General features: G+C 44.9%; 1 protein-coding gene and 1 long non-coding RNA gene across 6 annotated transcripts in view; one reads left to right on the plus strand and one right to left on the minus strand.

The window, feature by feature from the left end:
* Nucleotides 1-19,077, plus strand: part of LOC148162037 (putative phospholipid-transporting ATPase IIB) — a 191,447-nt gene that overhangs the window by 73,189 nt on the left and 99,181 nt on the right. Inside the window, exons 11-12 of one of the 5 annotated variants that reach the window (XM_088020391.1) lie at nucleotides 67-120; nucleotides 6,813-7,032. The exons of 1 other annotated variant lie outside the window; for it this stretch is intronic. The gene's annotated coding sequence lies outside the window, so the exon portion shown is untranslated. Of the gene's footprint in view, nucleotides 1-66; nucleotides 2,250-5,252; nucleotides 6,077-6,812; nucleotides 7,033-19,077 lie in introns of those variants that run through there. 3 more of the 5 variants (XM_088020390.1, XM_088020388.1, XM_088020387.1) reach the window with 3 other exon arrangements.
* LOC148162039 (uncharacterized) lies at nucleotides 4,317-14,484 on the minus strand. Its single transcript, XR_015767227.1, has 3 exons — nucleotides 14,459-14,484; nucleotides 4,881-5,056; nucleotides 4,317-4,640 (listed from the first exon to the last, which is right to left on the minus strand). It is a non-coding gene; the product is annotated as an uncharacterized LOC148162039 (long non-coding RNA).

Consider the following 19,077-nt stretch of genomic DNA (forward strand, 5'->3'; position numbering starts at 1 on the left):
TGAGCATCAGTTATTATAAAACCCAATTGTGAAGGGTTGAAATATTTAAAATAGTGTTTCTTTCAGGAAAGTTTCCAGGAATTGCTTGTAAGACTCTTTGGATCCAGTGCTGCCCTGGAGGTAAGTCTCTGACGACCTTCAAGATGTGCCTTCCTTTGCTTCATTCTATTATTATTAATTTAAATTCAATTAATTAACATATAGTATATTATTTGTTTCAGAGGTAGAGTTCAGTGATTCATCAGTCTTCTATAATACCCAGTGCTCATTATAACACATACCCTCCCCAATGTCCGTCACCCAGTTACACGATCCCTCCACCTCCTCTCCCCCCCCAGCAACCCTCAGTTTGTTTCCTCTGATTCAGAGTCTCTTATGGTTTGTCTCCCTCTCTGATTTCATCTTGTTTCATTTTTTTCTCTCTTCCCCTATGATCCTCTGCCTTTTTTCTTAAATTCCACATATCATTGAGATCATATGATAATTATCTCTCTGATTGACTTATTTCACTTAGCATAATACCCTCTAGTTCCATCCATGTCATTGCAAATGGTAAGATTTCCATTTTTTTTTAAAGATTTTATTTATTTATTTGAGAGAGAGAGAATGAGAGAGAGAGAGCACGAGAGGGAAGAGGGTCAGAGGGAGAAGCAGACTCCCTGCTGAGCAAGGAGCCCGATGCGGGACTCAATCCAGGGACTCCAGGATCATGACCTGAGCCGAAGGCAGTCGTTCAACCAACTGAGCCACCCAGGCGCCCAAGATTTCCAATTTTGATGGCTGCATAATATTCCATTGTATTCACTGTATTCCATTCATCTGTCGATGGACATCTGGGCTCTTTCCACAGTTTGGCTATTGTGGGCATTGCTGCTATAAACATTGGGGTGCAGGTGCCCCTTCGGATCACTACATTTCTATCTTTGGCGTAAATACCTAGTAGTACAATTACTGGGTCGTAGGGTAGCTCTATTTTCAGCTTTTTGAGGAACTTCCATACTGTTCCCCCGAGTGGCTGCACCAGCTTGCATTCCCACCAACAGTGTAAGAGGGTTTCCCTTTCTCTGCATCATCACCAACATCTGTCATTTCCTGACTTGTTAATTTTAACCATTCTCACTGGTGTGAGGTGGTATCTCATTGTGGTTTTGATTTGTATTTCCGTGATGCCGAGTGATGTTGAGCACTTTTTCATGTGTCTGTTGGCCATTTGGATGTCTTCTTTGGAGAAATGTCTGTTCATGTCTTCTGCCCATTCCTTGATCGAATTATTTGTTCTTTGGGTGTTGAGTTTGATAAGTTCTTTATAGATTTTGGATACTAACCCTTTACCTGATATGTCATTTGCAAATATCTTCTCCCATTCTGTCAGTTGTCTTTTGGTTTTGTTGACTGTTTCCTGTACTGTGCAAAAGCTTTTTATCCTGATGAAGTCCCAATAGTTCATTTTTGCCTTTGTTTCCCTTGCCTTTGGAGATGTTTCTAGGAAGAAGTTGCTGCGGCCGAGGTTGAAGAGGTTGCTGCCTGTGTTCTCCTCTAGGATTTTGATGGATTCCTGTCTCATCTTTAAGTCTTTCATCCATTTTGAGTTTATTTTTGTGTATGGTGTAATGAAATGGTCCAGTTTCATTCTTCTGCATGTGGCCGTCCAATTTTCCTAACACCATTTGTTGAAGAGATGGTCTTTTTTCCTTTGGATATTCTTTCCTGTTAAATTATGTTCTGGTCTGGGCTTAGAATTGTTCCATTCATACCTTTAAAAACTGCACTTTAGACTTGTCTTTGGGGCCTATGGACAGGGATCCAGCATTCCACTGTTTCCCAAGGACTACGGGTCTGGATACACATGTGGTCTACTAGATGGCACTCTGGAGGGAGACACCATGCCTGGCCTCTGCTCCTAGATTCACAAGTGACTCCTTCTGTGATTCTGGAAGTCCTTTAAAGACGTGGCATGAGTCTTTCATCTGTAAAGTAAGAATAAATTCATCCATTTTCTTACCCAAAATTATAGTAAGACTTTGGGGGAAAAAAGTACAAATTACAATTTCTTACCTAATTTCTGATTCTTTGTAGAGGAAGTAAAGGTTCTCTGGGAAAATTAAGGTAGTGGTTTGCACAGTCTTTAAAATACTACAAATAATGGCCCCAGCAATCTCTTTTTAGTTACATTCAAAATGCTATAAGGGTTTATAATGGCCCCAAACTGGAAACAACCCAAATGTCCAGCAACAGGAAGTGGATAAACACACTGTGGGCCTATCTATATAATGGAATATTACTCAGCCATAAAAAGAATCAACTACTGTCAACGTCTAGTGCGTTGGGGTCCCTGGGTAAGGGTTGCGAAAGAACCAGGACACAGGGGATGCAGAGCAAAGGCAGCACTTGCAACTGCATGCTGTCGTTTATTTTCCACACAGCTATGTACTTGCAGCAATCAGATAAACATAACGACGTGTACTTTCACCCATAATGGGATTAAACTAACATCCTTGAAGAAAGATACACAAGATTTATCAAGAACAGAATGTATCCTGTTTATGTTCGCTGAATTAAAGAATTCTCTCAGCCACCCTCCCTCTGGAGACAGTATGTTCTTGTCTCAAGGAGGAACACCTCTAATCTAGGCAAGAGCCACTTCCTGCTGATCCAGGCATCCAGAACTTGCAACATGAGATAAGGGGAAGAGAACATTTTCTCTTCCTGGCCCAGGCCTGCCTGGCTGTCCTTAACCTCACTGCAGTTCTCAAATGACCCTGGCTCGCAAGGGGCCTACAAGCCTATACCATCTCAAACTACTGATACATAAAAAACAATATGGACAAATCTCAAAAGACATTAAGCTGAATAAAAAAGCCAGACTCAAAGAATACATACTATATAATTCCATTTATATGAAAGCCAAGTAACACTAATGGAGACAGAAATGAGATAGTGGTGGGGCACTTGGGTGACTCAGTCAGTTAAGCAACCGACTTGGCTTCAGCTCAGGTCGTGATCTCAGGTTCATGATCTTGAGCCCCGCATGAGGCTCTGTGCTGAGTGCAGAGTCGGCTTGAGGTTCCTTCTCCCTCTGCCCCTCCACCCATCCCCCCACCGACACCACTCACGCATGCACCGACACACTCTCCCTCCTCTAAAATAAATAAATAAATACATAAAATCTAAAAAAAGAAAGAAAGAAAAGAAATGAGGTAGTGGTTACAATAGTGGGTAGGATAACTGACCAGAAAAGAACCCAGGAAAATGAGGAGGGATGGTCTACGTCTTGTTTGGGGCGGTGGCTACACAGGTTTATACAATTATCAGAACTCACCAAGGTGAGCACTTAAAATGTGTGCATTTTATTCTATGTTACTTATATGTCAATAAAATAATCTTGTCACAACAACTCCTACAGGAGTTGCAATTTGCTGAGGACTCTTCCCCAGACCATAAGAATTGATTTAGAGTGAATAACAGTATTTACCTCTGGGGAAAAGAAATGGGGACCAGGATTAGAGTTATTGGTCAAAACGGACTCTAGCTTTATCTGTAATATTTTTCATCAGTTTAGCACCTTGCTGTTTTCACGTAATATATCTAGGAGATCAATTCACATCCGTATATAGAGCTGCCTCATTGCTTTCAAAGGTTACACAGTTGTGTCAGCCAGGGTTCGCTCAGGGAAGCAAAACCATTTAGAGTTATGATATTAGGGATATATTATAGAAATTAGACTCTATATTGGGGGGTAGCTGGGGAAGCAGAGATCCAAAAGGGGGAGTTGACATTTCAGAGGAATCACCAACCAGTCAACCTAAGAAGCCAGGCACATCCTGCTGCCAAAACAGGACCAAAAAGGAAAATGGGGGGCAAGTCTATGGGCAGCTGTTCCTTCTGCAGGTCTGTGGCAAAGTACCAGTCAGGAAGACATGGAGCAAAGAAAAGGACATCGAGCAAAGCTGGACATGGAGTAAAAAAGAGCAAGGGCCTGCTAAAAACCACCAGCACCCCTGAGTCTGTCTGGCACTACATCTCACTTCTACGCCCCTAAGAGAGTCATGATGCTGATCACTTCCATCTTCCAAGGCTTCCACCAATTCCTCTTTTAGACAATTCTAACTCAGGTATCCTCCAGGAAAGGGCATTCTGGGAAATGTTCTAGCTTACCCAGTTAGCTCTTTACAAATAAACACAATACAGTATTTCTTTGTATGACTTTACCATAATTTAATCAGTCACCCTTTGATAAAAATTTGGGTGGTAACTGCTATTACAAATAATTCTTGAATATCCTGGTCAATCGCCATGCGCATATGTAGGAATGCATCTGTAGGATACATCCCCAGGCCAGGATCGGTGCAGGTTGATCCAAATGTCCATTCTTGGTCATATGGCCATGGAAGTGGGGCTCCAAACCTGGACCCAGCCTAGTGAGGTCCTTGCCATCTGAGTCAGAGAGTAGGTGTATGGTTTATGGCTCCACCAAAACTGCATTGTCCAGTTCAGAGAAAACAATCCCCAAAGGAAGGTGGACACTTCTTGTACACCAGATTTTCTCAGCCTTGGCACTATTGACATTTGGGGCTGGATAATTCTTTGTTTCCACACAGAAATATCTTCTGGAGGATGAAATCAATCCCCATTGAGAACCCCTGGAAAAACAAGTTCCAACCATAAAATGTTTCTGTTGTGAAAGATAACGCTTACCATGAAATGGAAAGGAAAATTTAGAAGCAGAGCAATATCACTCTGCATAATAAGAGAAGAGTGATGTGGTATTTAAGAGTGACGGCCTGGGTGTAAAGGGGACAAGGATATTGGACGGAGAAAAAAGTAACTGAAGGACAGAGTCTGAGAGAAAGAAGTTCCCAAGACAGGACAGTATGTACTACCAAGAAATGGAGGCGCTCCTGGGTGGCTCAGTCTATTGGGTGTCTGCCTTCGGCTCAGGTCACGATCCCAGGTCCTGAGATCGAGCCCCACGTCGGTCTCCATGCTCGGCAGGGAGTCTGCTTCTTACTCTCAGCCTCTCACCTTGCTTGTGCTCTCACTCTCAAGTCAATAAAACCTAAAAAAAAAAAAAGAGAGAGAGAGAGAGAGAGAGAGAGAAATGGAGTGTGCCCAAGGAGGAGCTACTTGGAAAATGTTTACATTAAAAAAAAAAAAAAGTTTATGTTTTAATTTTCCCTTAGGCTCTGAGAACAATCATTGTAAATACTGTACTCATTTTTTCCCCTATTTGCAATCCTCTCTTTTACCCCCAGATCTTCACGAAAAGTTCTCTACACACAACTGCCTTATTTATATCAGTGGTACTCTGGGGAAAAGAAGAAAGAAGGTGGTATCCAGAGATGAAGAGAGAGGAGAGCAAATGCCTAGACATGATGCTGCCAGGCAGTAGGATTTAGATTCCACACAAATACCTCCAAGAAATCACAGAAATATTACAGAGGAGGCACACTGGACTCCCACGTTGCATGGAATGGGGTGTTAAGCCATTTTAAGTGGATGTTAAAGGAAAGGTTAGCCATAGGAGGTGAACTTGGAAACATGTTACATACATTTTCATCATATGCATAAACAGAGATCTGGAAAGGTGTATAGAGTAAGAGCATGGACTCGAGTCAGGCTGTGTTTGAATCTCAATTCTGCCATTTAGAACTATGTTTCTTTGTGCAAGTTATGAAAGCCTCTGAAACTCCATATCCTCCCCAGTCAATAAGGAAACAGTATCTACCTTGTAGGGTTGTTAGGAGGATGCAATGAGGTACAGCTGTAAAGTGTTTAGATAAGTGCTTAGAATATAGTAATTGCCCTACAAGGGCTTGTGACGTAAAAGAAACCCATATACATCAAATTGTTAAGAATTATTTCTAGGGATTAGGATCATGGGGGGATTCAAATTGTCCACATTTAATACTCATTTCTGAATTGTTAAAATTTTCTACAATGATGCTGTGTTACTTACTAAATTGGGGGAAAACGATAAAAAGATTTCCACTTAGGAAAAACGCAACCCATTATCTTCACAAGCATTATCTTCGTGGTAAGCATTAGGAACCCCTTCTTTTCTACCATAAACGGTCACATAATCAACTTACTATAAAGTTTTCTGTTAAAATAGAATACCTGTGTTTTAAAGTTCAAATCTGGACATGTGTCCAGTTCAAGATCTATCATCAGAAGACAAATAAGACTAACAAACACATTTGTTTGGATTTTACTTCTGTTTCTGGAGTTTGTTACCTTCATAGGACTCATTAGTGTTTGCATGTAAGAGAGAATATGCTTGAATCATACAAATCTTGCATTTCTTAAATAGGGACCCAGATTCATTCATTATTGGTAAATAATTAAAATTGCTATCAACTATAATATTCTTCCTTAAAATACATTACGGGGTTGACAAATAGAATTACAAATAGAGGACTCTGCCCTGTTAGTCCCATCTGGACACAATAACAAGACGTAAAATGTTCACGTTTGGAGATGTTTACAAATCACTATGTAGCTCCAAGTACCTCTTTGACCTTTTATACAGGTTAAGCTTGGTTTAAGCTAACAACAGATCCACAGATATTTGTTATACTTTTGCCTGTGTAAGGACTATAGTTAGAGCTTCCCAGAATTTAAAGACACACATGCTATTGTTCCTGGCTCCTGGGTGGCTTACACTCTCCTTGTGAGGACCACAAAGTTTCCTGGGCTAGTGGCAACAGAGGGGAGGGAAGAGGACTTGCATTAGGAGACTCTCAGATTTCCTTCTGTGCCCACGGCAAACGCCATCAGTCAGCCTTTTCTTTCCCCTTCTTTCTGTAACTCAGGCGAATCAATTACAGAAGCAAAAATAGCCCCACTAACCCAGGCAAGTGTGGGGCCCAGAAAACACTCTGGCAGCTTTGTTTTCTACGGTCTGGAGAATGAAGATCCCTGCAGCTTGTATGATGGGGACTATGGAACATCTAGAACAGAATTCGCAACCTTGGATTTATGACCAGTAGGAGACACGAGGAGTATTAAACAAATCGAGGATTAGATGCTACTGTCAACCAACACATTAGGAGCCCTCACCCAGCTATTTATTTCCATATTCTGGCAAAGACACTCCTCCCTCATTTTGGAAATTTCTGTTCTCCTCCCCACTCCAGCCATGTGGTTACAACGGGAGCCGGTATGCTCTTACATGATCCAGCCCTCCTTGTCACAGCTGATTGGTCCAAGGGTGAGAAGCCACCTGAAATGGCCAATTGCAGTTCTTCCCCAGTATTTTTTTGACATGGATCTGGGAAAAAGAGAGTCTGTCTCCCTGGTGGAAAAAAAGTTGTAAAATGGGAAACTGTTAAACAAGGTGTCAATAACCCTATAACTGCCAAGTAGAGAAAGCTGGTTGGCAGTGGGAGAAAATAAAGCCAGCACTAAGAGAAGTGGAAACCAAGAAAGAGGCCCTTCCTCTGATTTGGTCGGCCTACTCTTCTTCCAATTATGGCAGCTCCCCCAAGATCTTTCCAATAAATCCTCCTTTTTCTTAAACTACTTGAATATGGATTTCAGACACCTGTCTAAAGTATAGTGACTGAAATACATTTTTCCCAGCACACATATATTATGGAGCAATCCTTAAATATGGCTTGGGTACAACCAGCCTATTTTTTGACAGAACAGATTCAGCCTGATACTGATATTCTATGGGCTTGATGTTGTAATGGAGTTCTCTAATTAGCAGAGGTTTCATACCAAGTCGGTGTGATAGATTTTATCACTGGGCTATTAGATCACTTTGATGGAAAGACTCTGAACGTGATACTTCCTCTTCTTGTCTTTGATCAACATTGCCTTTTATGTATTAGGTGACAAGCGGCAAACTTCAGGAATCCTTTGGTGAATGTCATTTTCCCACTGTAAATTGTCCTGTATGTAAATGACTTTTGGTCAGATATCAGGGCATCACAGGACTGAAAGAAATCTTACTACTTTCACAGACCATTTGTTGGAAGCCATCTTAAGTCTGGTAAAAATCTCCCGTAATCAGGTATGTGTTATGCAATCAATGCAACCTCTTTAGAACACTTCTATATTACTACCATCAATCCAAAAAGCAATAACACCATTTTCAGTGATATCCAATACTATTACAAAATACTAGTCAATACTATTACTATACTCTCATAGCTAGTTCGGGAACTCTCAAGTCTCCTCTTTCTCAGTCCTTTAGGATAGAGATCAATATGCTTTCTTATAAAAAGGAACAATAACAGTATTAAAACAAAACAGTAGCGTAAATAATAAACCATGCAATCTCATTTTCTTTGTGAAATAAGTTATTACAGTATTGCTGATTGCGTGCAGAGGCAAAATGCTACCAGTGGCAACTGCAGTAAATTCACTGGGGTTCATTGGCATACTTTCAAGAATTTAGAATGACTCATGGAATGAGTGTTAATGGAATGAAAACCTCCATTCCATCTACTCAGCGCATGGCAAGCCAATCTAATTGTTTTTCCCTAAAGCAACCAATGCAACAGTCAGGTATTTATGCGGCCCATTATTTCCTTTTATCCTGGAAGAAGCAGGAGCCTTGAGAGACAAGATCTAGGGAAGTCCTGAGATTTTTCTTTGACTTTTATGAGATTTCCTAAATCCGCACATGTTTGAAAGCCAGGATCGAACCATCAACATAGGTAATCACAGTGTTTAAGGGAGAAACTGTATGTTAGTAAATGAATATTTATTGGGTAACTACCACGGATTAAGTTCTGTGCTAGACACTCTTAACCTTATAACCTAGTTATATAAACTATATGTAGTTGTATACAACTATGAAACAACTATGAAAGGCGGTATGAGAACGTAATTAAAACTAATCTGTGTAGTGTTCATCCAACCCCATGCTACTCAAAGTGTATCAGCACTACCAACAACATCAGCACTACCTGCCTGGGAGCTTATTAGAAATACACAATCTCAAGCCCTATCCCAGACCTTCAAAATCAGAGCTGCATTTGGATAATATCCCCATTTGTACGTTCAAGTTTGAGAAGAACTGATTTCACCAACTCCCTTGCCTTATAATTGAGGAAAATAAGGCTCAGGGAGGTGAAGTGATGTGTCGTCACCAAACAGCTAGTTACGGACCCAGCTGGGATTCCCAGGTCTCCTCACTAGCAGGCTGATGGACTCAGGGTACTGCAGGATTTCAGACAAGACGAAGTTAAGTGTGTTTCATTCCCTCAAATGACTATTGATTGTTCCCACCATCTCCATTCAAAGCACACACCGAGGGCCTGAGTGAACCCAATCATTCAGCCTCCTCCCGAAACCCCTTGCAGGCCAGGCTCACAGCAGCCTCCTTCACTTCAGTCCTCCCTGGAGGGACCTCCCCCTGCACAGGTCCCAGTTCTAACCCTTTCCCGGAGGCCCAGCTAAACAACTAGCCGCTTCATGAAGCCTTTCTCAATGACCCCAAACCCCTTTAGTCTCTCCCTTCCTAATTTAGATTTGCTCCTACGTTCTGCAGAGTACATCTTAGTTCCCTATTACAGCCCAACATTACAGCATTTTCTAACTTTCTGCACTATACCTATTGGCAAATGCTTTCATAATGATAATATAGATGCAATCTTTTTCTCTATTGCCCTTTTCATAAATTGGATCCGTGTCTCCTTTCCTAACTAGTTTGCTTTTATCTTATTGTATTAGACTATCATAATACCAGGCACAAAAATAATTCTAAACTCTTAATGGTAGAAGGGACCAAGCTCTTTCCCAATGCAGGGACCCCCGCTAAAACATCCCTGAGACACAGTCATTGAGTTTTACTTGCATCCTTTCTGTGTTGGAATTTTCTACATTTTTAAGGCAGCATTTTTTTTTATTCTGAATAACTTCAGCTGTTAGAATATTTGGGGCTGAAATCTACTTGCCTCTGACTTGTAGCGTGTGTCCTCAGTTCTGCCCTTTCAGGTGCTTTAGAACAGGTCAGATAATATCTTCCACAGGAGAGTGCTGCAAGTATACCAACTAACTGGCCAGAAGTGATTTGGCAGCACAAGGCAGGCCTAGCAGTTAGAAGCAATAAAGATTCTTTCATTTCAAGCCTGTATCCTGCATTTCCTGCTTCCGTACTTCCTAATGAATTCATGCTACTAATAAGTTTGTGTTGAATACCTAATATGTGCTAGTCTCTATGCAGGATGTGCCTTTCTGGGGGTTACTGAAACAGAGGAAGATCAGGAGATCACACACATCCTTGACACAATGCAGAATAGAAAACAAGTTTCCCAGTGGAAGCCTGGGGGCCACTGGATCCCACTCTGCATTTCATCCAGGTCTTCCTCAATGTCAAAGTATAAACCCCTCTAGTCATTGCTTCTCTCCCATCCTCCTCTCCTGATCTGGTTCTGTATTTCTCCCTGGGCAAGTGATTTTTCTCACGGCTGCTCTCCTAGATAATCCTTTCCACGATGCATTCTAGAATTCCAACTCCAAAGTAAATAAACACCCCTAAACCCTCAGTCTTTTCCCAGAACTCTCTCTCTACCTGCCTGCTAAAATTGCCACTGGGCGCCTGGGTGGCTCAGTTGGTTGAGTGACTGCCTTCGGCTCAGGTCATGATCCTGGAGTCCCGGGATCGAGTCCCGCATCGGGCTCCCTGCTCGGCGGACAGTCTGCTTCTCCCTCTGACCCTTCCCCCTCTCATGTGCTCTCTCTCTCTCTCTCTCTCATTCTCTCTGTCTCAAATAAATAAATAAATAAATAATCTTAAAATTGCCACTGAGGATGCTGCCTCCTCTATTAAAGTGAAGGCTGCTCATTTTCCCACACCACACAGTCAGGGAAGGAGGGCTTGGCATCTTGGAGCCTCCTAATGGCCTTCCAGATTTTTGTGCATTCATTCTCTCATTCACTCAGTAAATAGTGAGTGTCCCCTATGTTTCAGAGACACACCGGGGCCCTTTACCTAGTGTACAAACACCTCTTTTACGGTTACTAGAATGTATTCTAGTTACAAGAGTCCCTAGAGAGTCATGTGACAAGTTCCTTTCTGCTATAGAGACAATTTGTTGTTGCTGGACAACTACAACATTAAAGCAAAAATCGCTGAGTTGAGGGCACATTTTCAGTCGGGTTTCTGAGCTCCATGTGCCTTTCTAGGGGAGTGAGACTACCACTACTGATGATGATTACTACTTCCTCATCATATTACAATTTGGGAGGGGCGTGGATTCTACTTTCACATATTCAAGAGAGTGAAAGATAAACAAAGGAAATTAGTAATGCGAAAGGTTTAGAGAGGTTTTGTTTTTTTTTTAAAGCTTTTATTTGACAGAGAGATAGAGAGAGCAGGAACACAAGCAGGGGGGGTAGGAGAGGGAGAAGCAGGCTTCCCGGCCACCAGGGAGCCCGATGCAGGAACCTGAGCTAAAGGCAGACACTTAACGACTGAGCCACCCAGGTGCCCCGGTGTATAGAGTTCTATCATGCTTTATAATGAGATACCTGAGGGCAAATACTACTGGAAGATCCATACCTTTCTGCTTCCTCCTTAATGATGCAAGTTCCAATGAAGCTGGTGTTTGCAATCTTCCCTCAACACTTTGAACTATAAGGAACCTGAGGACTAAGGGACAGGGTGGAAATATGGGCCATTATTTTGGTGGCTTTTTGTGGATTTCACAAAGCTGCAAGGGCCAAGTGGCTCTAGAGAAGTCCCCTGGTTGACACCCAGGCCATGTCAGTCACTCTCTCTCACCAAGGCTTCACCACCTCAAGGAGTTTACCAGCTGAACTTCATTAACCAGTCGGCCCTGAAGAGTCTTCAGTCAGCTACAGGATATGTTTTTTGCATTCTGTTTTATGTTGTCTTTTCATCCCCAAGTAAAGCTGTCTGCAAACAGAGACCAATTCTACCTTTTTATCTATTAAAAAAGGCATAAAATCTATACATGTTGAATTGAGACCTCTCGTACTGTTCTCATCAGAATATACAGTTTTAAGAGCGGTGTGCAAAGTCTATTAGCGGAGCACTCCAGGTCATGGAAGCCCCTTCCGACTCACCTGGGGCTACCTGTAAGCAAGTAATTAATAAGCTTTTTTTAAATGACAATATACTAAAAAGTATAGCATCTAATAGCTTTTTGTCACATAGACAAATATATAGTTCTAAAACAGAAGTACAAAATGGATGGGTTCTGATATTTTACCTAGGTTGAAAGCTGGCTTTTAAATAGCTGTAGCATATTGGTTGGCATCATGGAGGTGAATCTGAATTTCCAAGCAGGAATGCTTCACATTTCTGAATATCTGAATAAATGAGTTGTTCAAAGGTATTCACCACACACATACACACATACACACTTTGATCACTGGCAACTTTTCCCTGGATTAGTCAGGCTTGAGTCAAGTATGTTCACCCACTCTGCCTTTCACCAGTGCCATCTCTTCATATACCCGTAACTATCTGGCACAGGGTGAAATCATGATTTAGCAAAGGGGCAAGTAGGAGGCTAAATGGAGTGCTATCTCCCGTAATTGCTATTTAAGCGAGACAATAAAAAGGATGAAACAAATTAAATTAGCTAAGAAGCAAGAGCATCCCAATGAACTGGCCAAGATAATCAACTTGGAAAATTAGCTATTAAACCTCCACACATGCTCATTTTCATAATATTTTGTGTGTGCTTGTGAAACGCAACCCCCCATTGAAATTGCTGGGATGAAGGTGCTCTTCATTTCTCTGAGATAAGTCATTTGCAATTGGTCTTAATGAAGTTGGTAGTGAGATCTGTTGTTAATGCCCTAGTTCATCATTTTCCATTTCAGTGCTAGAGTGTTTTGATTGGGGTAGGGGAAGTACATAAAAGAGGAGAGCAGTTGACTCAAACTAGTTACTTCTCTGAATTTTTCTACCTGACTCTATTCTCATTTTCAAATATGTGTACTAGAGTATGAGTTTGGGGTTGTATTATTATTACCTTCGTGTTATCATCGTCGTCGTCATCATCATCATCATTTAAATACCTGATCTTTACTGATTTTCAGACTACCTTTATTTTTATGAGATTTAATAATTCTTATTTTTAAAATATTTTCTATCTCATCATCCTTGTCTCTCCATGTTAGCCACTCTTATATATAGGTCTTCATACTTACAAAGAGTTAATTCTTTATTACTCATGGCAGTCATCAAAAAACCACAAGCAGTAATATAATCTATAGACAATAAATATCTATGCTTCATTTTACGCAATTATTCTAATTTTATAGTCCATGGAGCTGTTATTAGAATACAAAATTTGGGTAGCCAAATGAGTTTATTTAATATACTTCTTTCTTTCTCTTCTCTGTAGTTTCAAGTTTTTATTTAAATTCCAGTTAATAACATAAGCGTAATATTAGTTTCAGGAGTAGAATTTAGTGATTCATCACTTACACAGAACACCCAGAGCTTATCACAGCAAGTGTCCTCCTTAACCCAACACCCATTTAGCCCATCCCCCAACCCACCTCCCCTCCCGCAATCCTCAGTTTGTTCTCTATGGTTAAGAGTCTTATCTGTTCTATAGTTTGCCTCTTTCCCCCATGTTCATCTGTTTCCTTTCTTAAATTCCACATATGAATGAAATCATATAGTATTTGTCTTTCTCTGACTATTTCACTTAGCATAATACTCTCTAGCTCCATCCATGTTGTTACAAATGGCAAGATCTCATTCTTTTTTATGGCTGAGTAATAGTCCATTTATAGACATATTGTACTATATATATTTGTGTATATGTATATGTATATATATACACACATATGTGGAATAATACTCCATGTTATATATGTATCTATAAAATCCACATGTCTTCTTTATCTCTTTATCCATTCATCATTCGGTGGACATTTGGGCTCTTTCCATAATTTGGCTATTGTTGATAATGCTGCTATAAACATCAGGGTTGCACTCCCTTTCTACTCATTGCTTTGCTAGATCATAATGGCTACTCAAGACAAAACAGGTATTGAAGCATGTAATTGAAACTGAAAATTTTTTAATAGAAAGAGGAGTAATGAATTTGGATGATTCACAATCAAAAATTATGAGAGCTGCTGTCCTGAAGATTATTCAGATAAGAATGCTTTAATTGAAGATTATGACAGTTAATTTCATTTGTCAACTTGACCGGACTAAGGGATGCCCAGATAGCTGGTAAAACATTGTTTCTGGGTGTGTCTGTGAGGATGTTTCTGGAAGATATTAGCATTTGAATCATTTGAGTGAGTAAAGATTGCCCTCACCATTGCAGGTGGGCATCATCTAATCTTCCAATCTTGAGAGGCTGAATAGAACAAAAAGACAGAGAGGAAGGGTGAATTTGCTCTCTGCCCTCCAATATCAGTTTTCTTGGTTCTCAGGCCTTTGAATGTGGACCAAGACTTACACCATCACCCCCAGTTCTCAGGCCTTCAGACTCACACTGGGACTTACCACTGTCGGCATCCCTGGTTCTCAGGCCTTCTGGTTCGGATTAGAACTACACCATCAGCTTTCCTGTTCTCCAGCTTGCAGATGGCAGATCATGGGACTTCTCAGCCTCTGTAATAATGTGAGCCAGTCTCTCATAATAAATCTCTTTCTACATAGTATCAAGATAGATAGGTAGGTAGCTAGGTAGGTAGGTAGATACAGATATCCTATTGGTTCAACCCTGATTATTTATAGAGATTAAAAACACATCCTTTCCTAATGGAGTATTAGTTTTGCCTACCCATCTTCCTCTTGGTTTATCTTCATGGAGCTATTTTTTCCCCCACCAAATATTTGACTCCACTCCCAAAGAAAATAGTTTCTATAGCCTTTTCCTTGTATATGTGAATAAGCTACATTCTGAACTTGGAGCAAGATTGAGTCATCTCAGAACTGTCAGACCAGAATTTCAGAGATCTCATATGTATCATGGAGTAGCTTAACAGTAGGGGTTCTATGGGCCTTGGGTTGTAGAAAAGTACAAACTTATGCCTGGTACTGAGAAAGCCAATTTTAAAACGAAATAGTGCTCTGCATATTCAGTCTTATTTATTCTTTATCATTTGAGAAGAAAAAAAAAAAAGGAAGACCAAATGAAGAGGGAAACTCTACATCAAAATGAGAAGATGATACTTCAGGCCAAGTGTCTGGCATTAGTATTAATTTCAGCTAAATAGATAATGCCTAATGGGGCTCTTGTCTGAGGAGGAAGTTGGGTGAGGGGACCCCGGCCATGGTGACCTCACTTCCCTGACAACAGAGCCCATCAGAATTTGGAACCCAGGTAACCAGGAACCCACATTCCAGAGACAGCCCCCGGCCCAGCTCATTACATTGCAGATAGTGAAACCAAGATGTTCACGTGCTGTGTTCCCAGATCCGGAGGTTGCCGACGGAAGAAAGCGCGCCCAGCAAATGCTGTCTCAAGATGTCCTTTCAGGGCTCCCCACCGCCTCTGGCCGTTTGGTCGGAAAGACCACAAGGTGACACCAGGAGTCCCAGAGCCGGCCACCCAGCCCCACAGGGTCTAATCCACCTGTGCAGCCCCAGGTCCCCACCCGTGTGTGTGTGTGTGTGTGTGTGTGTGTGTGTGTGTGTGTGTGTGTGTGTGTGTGTGTGTGTGTGTGTGTGAAGAGGGGTCATGTAGGGTGGGCCAACCCCATTCAAGAGCAGGCTGATGAGGGGTCAGATACCCAGTGGGCAGGTCTTGTTCAAGGTCAAGGGTGGCTGGGTGGGACGGGGTGTGTGCGGATGCGAGCTTCTGCCCTGGGTTTATCCCAATTGCCCTGGAGCGGGGGTCACCGTACCGCGTGCAGGGCTGGGCACGCACAGGTGTGTCTGATCTGGGAGCAGGAGGGGGACAGGGCAGGGGGACAGGGAGGCTGGCTGGGCAGGGCTGTGATGCCTCTGGGCCGGCTACCCGTCCCTGTCTTTGCAGACCACGGATGAAATCGGGAGGAGGCTGGCGGACAGCCGTGACGTTTCCGCGACCTGGGGCGTGACCCCACAGGGGTCCCCAGGAGCAGGTGCTGGGGATTGCGGGGGAAGGCCTCCGACACCACCCAGACCACTGTCCCTGGTGGTCATTGAGTGGATTGTGCTCCAGGAATGGAGCCCACGGAGACCGAGCTCGAGGCTGAGAAGCCTGGGGCGGGGTGCCTGTGGGTGTGTGGGGACGGGTCGGGGCCGGCCCCACAGGGAGGAGCCCTGAGAGGCTGGTGTGGGGCCAGGAGCAAAGACTGTGTGCAGAGCACCCAGCGGGTGGACTGCAGTCGGGGAGACGTCCCGGGGAGGGCACCTTCCTGGCTGCGGCTTCTCTGGGAGGCTCTGGGCTGGGCTCTGTCTTGCAAATACCCACGGAGAGCAGGCACGGGGGTGAGCTTTCCTCCTCTCACAGATGTTCCACGACCTAAGGAGCTAGAGCCGGCTCCAACTCCCTCAGCAGCTCTACAGGGAGGGGTGGTGCCTGCAGAGACTTCAGCAGGAGCCCAGGAGCCGGCAGTTGACCCGGCACCTGCCCACGGAGAGCCTGACACCGACCCGGAAGGGCCTGCTCGACAACCTGTGCCCGGAGAGCCTGCCCCTGTTCCTGCCACTGTTCCTGCCGGAGCCAGGGCCCCTGTGCCTGCCCTGAACTGTGGCCCTGCTCCTTCCCCAGACCCCGCTCCTGCCCTGGATCCTGACCCATCCCTACCCCTGCCAGTGCCCCTGTCCCTGCCCCTGACCCAGATACTGCCTTGGTTCCTGTATGTGCCATTGCTGCAGACCCTGTCCCTCCCCTTGCACCTGCCCCTTCCCCTTCCCCTGCTTGTGCTCCTGTTCTGGCCCCTGACCCAAGTCCTGCCCCTTCCCCTGCCCATGCCTGTGTCCCTGTTTTCGCCTCTGACCCAAATCTTGCTCCCACTCATGTCCCTGCCCCTGCCCGTGCCCCTGCAGCTGCCACTTCCCCAGCACCTGCCTGTGCACCTGTTCTTGCCCCTGCTCCGGATCCTGACCCAGCCCCTGGCCTGGATCCTGCCCCTTCCCCTGCCCCTGCCTGTATTCCTGTTCTTGCCCCTGTCCCGGCTTCTGCCCCTGCAACTGTCCATTGCCCTGCCCCTCCCTCTGCTCCGGTGCTTGCCTCTGACCCAGCTCCTTCCCCTTTCCCTACCCGTTTCCCTGCCCCTGCATGTGCACCCATTCCTGCCCATGACCCACCTCCTGCCCCTGCACCTGTCCGTTCCTCTACCTGTGTCCCTGTCCGTGCCCCTGCCAGAGCCGATGCCCCTTCCCCTGCCTGGGTCCCTGCTCCTGCCCCTGCCCCTGCCAGAGCCGATGCCCCTTCCCCTGCCTGGGTCCCTGTTCCTGCCCCTGCCCCTGCCAGAGCCGATGCCCCTTCCCCTGCTTTCCAGGGCCGCGGGCCCTTCCCTTGGCCCTGCCTGTGCTCCTGTACTTGCCCATGACCCAGCTCCTACTGTGCATCCGGCCCCTGTCCCTGCTCTTGCATCTGGCCCTGCCCATCCTCCTGTTCCTGCAGGGCTCCCAGAACCACAGCCAGAGCCCACATCCTCGTGGGGAGAGCCCCTTGTACAATTCCCCTTATTTCCGTCACCCGACCCTGATGCCCCGCCAGATTGTTTCATCCCCTCCCACTGTGTTCTTTCTCTCTGGTACATATTAACTGTTATATTATCTTTCCTTATCCTCTACGCTGTTTATTATTTATTTTAAATAAAATTAATTGTTTTCTGTTGGACAAGTCTGCAGCATTAATTATATTCCCAATGCTGTGCCACCGCACCCCAGAACATTGCTGCACAATATCTGCTTCCGCAAAGGACACCCTGAACCAGAAGGCCTCCCTGCCCATTTCTCCCCGAGCCCAGCCCCTGGCAACCCCTAAGCTGCTTTCTCTCTCTGTTCCTTTCCTGGGTGTTTCCTGTACGTGGAATCACGCAACAGGGGCTTTTGCGTCTGCCCCCCTATTTTCAAAGGGAACTCGTTTCCTTCTGTATTTATTGGACACAGAATTTCCCTTATTCGATATTGAAATGCCTGGGGCTTACAGATCAGACGTAATCAGAGAGGCCACTTTAGGAATTATGGGCACAATCTTGGGGCCGAGACCCCTGTTCCTGCTGGGACACCTCAGCCTGACCCCAGACAGGACAGGGCTGGTTCCTCCTGTGGCCCACACAGAAACCAGGGAAATGCAGAAAGCTGGAAGACACACCCCAAAGGGCAATGCATTGCTCACAACCCCAGGCCAGAGAAAGGTTTCAGCGGACTCTGGTCCAAACCACGCTCCAAGTCACTGGGTTCCACAGGGAGAGACCACATGCATGCAAGTCCAAGTGGGGACAGGCACGGGGGGAGTCAGAGAAGCGGAGCTACCAGGGAAGGACTCTGGCAAAAAAAAAAACTCTATGGAGGCAGCGCTGGTCACCCTCAGACCGGCAGGTGTCTGGTCTGGGGACCAGCAGCCCTGGGGAGAACGTGAGGAAGCGGAGGTCCCCTGGAGGAAAGGGTGACGGCACCCCTGTCTGGGAGGACAGTGCACAGCACCCATCCCAGCCTGCAGGTGCACCCATCACCTACTGTGGGCAGCTCAATCCCAGCTTGTGGAGGGAAGACCCGTGTCCATAATCCCCTATTTGCAACAGAATCCATAAAGGGGAGTTTGTGGGTCAACACGTATACAGTGTTTAAGGTACAAGTCTCGAATTCCAACATCCATGGTCTGCTTGTCCACCTTGAGCCTTGTTTGGGAAGCAGGGGTGGGGACGCCCGGGGCTGTGACCTGTGGGAGGGGTGGGGAGGGGGAGCTCTGAATGGAGTGACCAAAGCACACGGGGTGACCTGCCCAGGAGGGACTCTCTCGGGCCCCAGCCCCTCTCCTGACCTCGCGCACGATGGCGAGGGTGTGATGATGAAGGTGCTGGCCCTTGGCTGGCCAGTTCCGTAGCTGGTGTCGGAGCTGCTCAGGCTGCACACCGGGCTCTGATCCCAGAGCTGGCGCGAGAGCTGAAGCTGCAGCTGCCCCAGTCTCGGGAGCTGCGGCTCGCATCGCTGTTGGACCTGCCTCGAGCTCTGGGGCAGGT

The sequence above is a fragment of the Eumetopias jubatus genome, unplaced genomic scaffold (genome assembly GCF_037043125.1).
Source record: "Eumetopias jubatus isolate StellerSeaLion01/CBP00866 unplaced genomic scaffold, mEumJub1_p1.0 scaffold_26, whole genome shotgun sequence".
Taxonomy (NCBI): domain Eukaryota; kingdom Metazoa; phylum Chordata; class Mammalia; order Carnivora; family Otariidae; genus Eumetopias; species Eumetopias jubatus.